Genomic DNA, 7,536 nt, shown 5'->3' on the forward strand with positions numbered 1-7,536 from the left:
TGCTCCCTTCCTATCTTCTCTCTTCTAACTTTCTTTCCTCTAACTTCCTATCCTCTCTTTTCTTCCAACTCAATGGTCTATATATAGTGTTGTCATCTACCCTCTTTCCTACTTTCGGGCTAGATCTCTCCTAGTGGTGGATTGATTATAAATGACACCACTCATGGTTTAATTGCATCGTAACATTCCTGGTCGGATTTGAACACCTATGTGTTCACCATGCAAAGTTATCCATCATCTACTTCGTGACACCCAACTACTAAAGTTGTTACTAAGTCGACTTTACTAAAAATGATTTCCTTAAAACATGTAAAGTTAAATTAGACTAACTTATACATGTCGATCAAGGTGTTTACGTGAGCTGATAACCCATGTCTCTTATTAATTCATACCACATCATGTTTAATAGCCATCACAGTTTATGCTTGCAACATGGTTGATGTATTAATTATTTAGACGGGAGAAAATGTTTCTTGCAACGTGGTTTGCTTTTATTAAAAGGGAGGGGGGGTGGCCGGTGGTAATACCGACCCCTCCCTTTAATTAAATATCGACCACCCTTGTTATTGTTCATTATATATATATTTTTAAACAACTTAACCCACCACTACCGTCCTTTGTTATTTTTTTATAATTTGTTTTACTTTTAATTTTAATTTTATTTATATCTATATATATATATATAAATAATGCCTTTTCATATTTTATATATATATTAAATTTTAAAATTGATAACATATTCTTTAATAAACCCTTTTCTATATATATATATATATATATATATATATATATATATTTAAAAATATATATTGGATTTTCATTAAATAATTTAATTTCATAGATCTATTTACATATACAATAATTACATACATATTTACAAGTACATGATCGAATTATTATTAGAATTCATATACGTATATATATTTATTTTAATCTCAAATGATTACGTAGGTATAAACAAAATTCATGAAGTAATCTTATTTTACGATAATTGGATATTTATAACTATATAGATATATATGTATATGATTGAATCAATTTCTCATATACATATATATTTTATACTATTGTCCAATTTACAAAAGTAAACTCATTAGTATGATTTTTCATACATTTATACATATCTGAACAAAAAGAACATATAAACATAGGGTAAATATTCGTTTTTAAATCATTTACGCATCTCATCTCTTTTAACAATAAAGCATAATATTTCACAATCACTCATGCAACTTAGATTTACTCAGTCACCGCTCAAATCATGCAATCAATGCACATGTATAAACATTTAAATCAATCTACTACTCATTCCAAATTCATTATTCCAATTTAAATAAACATTCAAATAAGGTCATTTAAATGATCCATCATTACAAGATGCAAATTATAAATCCTATTGTGGTGTGTGAGAGATTCCATCTATTCTAACTAAATACAAGAGCTAAGACAACTCTACCTAAACCATGTTCTCGCCTTCATCTTTGTTCACTAGTTCCTACATTCACTTGCACTTAGTTGCTCATTAGCAATGACGATCCCAATTTTGCAAATAAAAATTATTACTAATCATTCGATTGTAAATAAATTTTTTCAGTGTATTCGATCTCCTATCTTATTTCATTGACAATTCCAATTTCATTTCATTTCCATTTCATTTTAAAAAAATAAAATTATTTTCCTAATTAAAAAATTATGGAAAAATAGGGTTTGTGATAATTTGTTTAATCTCCAATTATGAAAAGAGGATTGTATCACGCCATTGATGATGACTTGGGAATCTCCTTCTATGATAACCTTGGAGATTTTCCCTTCAACACACATGCTCAAACCTGCTTCCAATGCTCTGATTTCCGCTTCATTGTTTGAACTCTCTCCTAAATTACCATACACTCCTCTAATCATTTACCATTGTCATCTCTTAATACAACCTTGAAGCTAGCCTTGTCTGGATTACCTTTATTGGTCCCATCAAAATTGAGCTTCACCCAATCCTTTGGTGGCGTAGTCCATTTAATCTGACTCCTATCTACTTGTCTCTTAGATGGTACAATAGGCCCTATATCTTTCAAAGACCACTTTATCTCCATGCTCCTATCCCAATTGTTATATCTATAAGTCTTTCTCATGATACTCTTACCATTTACAACTTCCTCTATGACTACCTTAATTTTTGAAATAAGTTGCTCGATAGAGAGATCCACTTCTTTAAAAATTCTCCTATTTCTCTCCTTCCAAATATGGCACACTACCAAAGCCAGTCCTACCAACCAAATGTCACCCCATTTAGATTTGGCCATTTGAGGCCAAGATAGTAAAAAAGATTTTTCTTGACAGTATTCAAGTTCACCATATCAAACAACCAACCCCAACACCTGCTGACATAGGGACATGTATACAACAAGTGGTTCGTAGTCTCTTCCTCTTCTTTACATAATACACATCAGCTATGTCTGTCAATGCCTATAATCTTCAGTCTACTCCCGATGAGTACCCTATCATGAACGGAAATCCAAAGAAAGGCTCCAGCTTTAGGAAGAATTCTATTGCTCCAACACAACTTATGTGGCCAAACGGTGTCCCTCAACCCGTGTCTTTGAGTTTTTTACACTATAATCCCCTGATTTGGCCGCACACCAGAAAAGAGTATCTTCCTCCTCTGACACCAGGATTGTCCTACACCTAGAATTTCCTGCCAGTTTGGCACACAGTTCCTTACTCCCAATCTATATATTCTTTCACCTAACTTTGTCTCCCCTAAATCCTCCTTCTTCAAAATACTGACCCACTCTATCTCCTATCACATTCGCCACATCATTCACCCAGTTCTGATCCTCAAACATATCCCTAAGAGGATTCTCACCATCCCACGAGTTATCCCAAAATTTTGCCTTTCACCCATTCCTAACTTGCCAAGATAGATGTTCAGTGATAATACTTCTACTCTCCCACAAGAAATTCCACATAGGAGATCCCTTGTTTGCATTTGCTACGGAAAATATTATCTCCGACTCCTTTGAATCCAAATATTTTCTCCTAAACAATCTGCACCAAAGTCTCTCAGGATATTTGTACATTTTCCAAGCTAGGTTTGCACCTAATGCAAGGTTCTGAAGATCCATTTTCCTCAACCCTGCCCCTCCTTCTTTAGTCAGACAAGAGGTCTCCCAATTGATCAGTGGAATTTTTTTAACCGCCTTTGCCCCTTCCCAAATGAATTTCTTGAGCATCCCATCTAGCTTCTTGCTAGCCGCCTGAGGCATCCTGAAACATGACATGTTGTAAATGGGTATGGCCGATAAAACCGATCTAATCATGGTTAACCTCCCTACTTGAGATAGCCATCTATTTTTCCACTGCTCTAATTTGCCTTTGCACTTGTTAATCACGTCCTCCCAGATTTGGTTTTGTCTGCTGTCAGAATTGATAGAGATTCCCAAGTATTTGAGAGGAAACGAGCCAATTTGATATTCCAACAGGCAGTGAATCTTAATCTGGGTTTGTCTATTAGTGTTAAATAAGAACACATGTGATTTCTCCTTATTCATTATCTACCCAAAAGTCTTTGAATACTCCTCCAATGCAGAATTAATTGTTGAGGCCTCTTGAATAGAGGCTTCCCCGAATAGCAATGTGTCATCCGGAAATTGAGAGAGTGATGGGCTCCAATTGGGGGTGGACAACAATCCCTTTCCACCTGCCCGACATGCATATCCTTCTGATCCTACTGCTTAACACTTCCACCATCAAAACAAATAGAGATGGGGACAAGGGATCTCCTTGCCTCAATCTGTTAGTAGCATCAAAGAAGCCACACACTAATCCATTAACTAGAATGGAGAAACTTACAGAAGAAATACAAAATTTGATATACTCTATCCACTTGCTATCGAAACCCATACAGACAAGAACTTGTAATAGAAAATTCCAAATAACCTTATCATATGCTTTCGATACATCAAGCTTAATTGCCATACCTTTCATCTTCTCTTTGTGCATGGAGTGTAACACCTCCGAGACCAATATGATACTATTTGCAATCTCTCTGCCTAGTGTAAAACTATTTTGATTATCTGCAACTAGTTTAGCTAGAATCTTCTTGAGCCCGTTTGCCATAGCTTTGGAAATGATCTTGTATATTGTGTTATAGTGAAATGGGATGGAAATCCATCATCGAATCATAATCCTACTTCTTTGGAATAAGTACAATCATGGTATGATTCAATTTCCTCACAAACCTCTTTTTCTTTCTGAATTCTTCAACTACTGCCCAGATATCATTACCCATGAAATCCCAACATGATTGAAATACTTCGGTTGTATAACCATCAAGATCGGGAGCTTTGAGTTGATGCAAAGCGAATGTTGCCTCTTTCACCTCTCCTTCTAAAAAAGGGGCCATAAGAATCTTATTATCTTCAGGGGAGACAATGTCTCAATATTCTGAATAATGAGCGGAATGTGATTTGCCCTTAGAGGATCACCATTTCCCAAAACCTTCAAAAAATGATCCATGGTTACTTGCTCAGTCTCCTTCTCGGAATAGCACTAAATGCCTTTCTCATCTTTGATGAAAGTTATTTTATTGAAAGTTCTTCTGGCCTTGGCAAAGGCATGGAAAAATTTGGTATTGGAATCCCCTTCCGCAATCCATAGTTCTCTGGATTTGTCTCTCCAATACAGTTCTTCTCTCTTCAAGACTTCCATATATTTTTCTTTCAATTTTCTTTCCAATGTAAATTCTTCATTTGTCATGCCGGCTAACATTACTTTTTCATTTATGCTTTCCAATTCTTCTTCTATTCTCAATTTTTCTGCAAATATATTTTTGAAAGATTCATTATTCCAAATTTTAATTTTTTGTTTCATGTACTTCATTTTTTTACAAAACGAAAGCTAGGAGAGCCCACGAACTTGTTTCCTTCTTCCCACCACCTTTTGAGATTACTTTTAAAGTTAGGATCTCTCCACCACATGCTTAGAAATTTGAAGTAACTTCTACGAGTTGTCTTGTCTTGGTCCAGATTTAACAAAATAAGAAGATGATCTGAGCCAACTTGCGGTATAATGGCTGTGGAAATCGAGAATTGTCCGTTAATCCAAAAATTGCTCACAAAAAACCTGTCCAATCTTTCAGAGATCTTATAAAAATAGATCCTCCTATTCGATCAAGTATACAATCCATTCTTTGGGACCACATCTATCACTTTGATAGAGTTGATGAAATCTCTGAAGTCCTCCATAACTTTGGAACTTTTCCTGAGGCCACCCAATTTTTCATCTATGTCCAGGATAGCATTAAAATCTCTGACCACTATAATTCTATCTAGGTTAGGCCTGTAGACATGGTCGATGATCTCACCCCAAACTCTCACCTTCTCCTCTGTTTTAATAGAGCCATATACATTGATCAAGGGAAAATCTGCTAAACCACAGATACTGGAAACCCGAACAATCATCCAATTAGAATTGGAGGCAATAGGAGAAATTGATATAGATAACGGATTCCAAAGAATTCCTAGACCATCTATTGTGCCACTAGCTGCTTGAAACATAGTATTCTACTTAAAATAGAATGCTTGAGAAATCATGGGCCTTAACAGCAGATAGCTTGGTCTCTTGAAGAAAAACTATATCAATTGCCAATTTGTCAATCGCTCTCTTCACCAAGTGTCTTTTGTCAGGGGTTGCGTTCCAAGTAAACAGATCAATTTTTAAAATACAAAGAAATTAAAAAAAAAACCTAAAAAATCTATCATTCCTAAAAATTTGCTCCTATAAAACCAAATTTTTTAGAGCAATCATAGTGTAGATAAATAATTTTTATAATATCTTGAATTTAAAATATATAAATCTCAACTTTACAAAAATCAAGTTTTTTTTTTAAAGCAAAAATAATAATCACTTTTGATTGGTGCAAACTAATTGATTAAAGCGATTTGAATAACTAGTTAAGCAAGAAAACTGAAAATTCATTGATGCCTAACACACTCAAAATTAATCATTTAAAAAAGTAGGAAAAATAGCTAATTCTTTCTTTTTTAATAATTTTGTCTTTTTCACTTTTGAAACTTCAAAAAATATGGAATATTCAAATTAAAAAGATACCATTAAAATATATTATTATTAAAAGCATAAAATAGTAGATTTTTCTTTTGTGCACATTATTTTTCTAATTATTTATATTAAAACATATATTTTTTAGTTTTTTATTATTTTGCTTTTTTAAATTAATATTAATGTAAACATTTGATTGAGACCAATTCAATCGTCTTGCATCGTTCTAGTCAATTTTGAACCATTGATTTTAATATGTAAGTTGAAAACTTAATATACGGTATGCCTTTGGCATAATAATGTATTATAATTTATAAATATTAAAATAAAATAAAATTTAGTTATGTTCTTAAAATTCTTTAGTAGTCATCTTCAATATTTCTATTATAAATATTTAAAAAACATTAAAAAAAAATTCGATCTTTTATCTTTTGTTTCTAAAAATTATAAAACTCAAAATAATATATGTATATGTATATTGGCCAAATTTTTATTCATTGATGGTAGAAAGGTCTTTCATGACCGCGGATCCTCAAAAGTTTCTTTGAACAAGTTTTTTAAGGAGGGGGAGAAGGACAAGCTCTTGAGGTTGAAATGTGAAGGATATGATAGAAAATCGATCAAATCTTGTTGGGCCTAGGTTGTGGAGGTCATCATGAGGTATTTTACACTGGATGGTAGATTTTCCAGTTTGTTTGGGCATCATGAGGTATGTTATCCCACTAATGACCTTGGAGAAGAACCCAAAGAATTTCCTCACATGTTATGAATTCTTTGAATTAAAGTGCCATGTTGGGTGTACCAAAGGAATTAGGTTCTGATTAATCTTTGATAACATGGCATGGTGCCTAGGAATCTCTGTTATACGTTGGGTAGATTAAGGCAAGGATTAAGGAATATGCTAGAGTTTGGCTCATTTTTTCAGAATCTTTAAAAATCTTATTGAGTAGGTAAATCTTTATATCAATTCTTATGTTGGTTAGGTTGTGATGCAAGGAGATGGGATAAAATGGAGGGGACCTTTATTTGCAAATCATTCAGAATATGCTTACATTCACAATTTGTCAAGTTGTAGTCTAAGCACAATGCAAAGTTTCTATTGATTCTAATGTTAATTAGGTTGTGGTGCAAGGATATGGGATACAATGAAGGGTGACCTATGCTTACAAATAATTTAGATTGTGCCTCCATTTGTAATCTATTGGGATGTGATCTAAGTCTAAAAATAGAGTAGCTATCACACTGATGATCCAAGTGAAGAACCCAAAGAATGTCCTAACATGTTATAAATTCTTTGAATTAAAGTGGCATGGTGGATGTATCATAGGAACCAGGTTTTGATTAATCTTTGATCTAATGGCAAGGACACTAGGACACTAGGAATCTTTGTTATGGCATTGATTATAACATTGACTAGATTTTGAGGCAAGGATTAAGGGGTAGGCTGGACTCTAGTCCATGTTTCCAGATCCAAAAAAATTT

The sequence above is a fragment of the Cryptomeria japonica genome, chromosome 7 (assembly GCF_030272615.1).
Source record: "Cryptomeria japonica chromosome 7, Sugi_1.0, whole genome shotgun sequence".
Classification (NCBI taxonomy): Eukaryota; Viridiplantae; Streptophyta; class Pinopsida; order Cupressales; family Cupressaceae; genus Cryptomeria; species Cryptomeria japonica.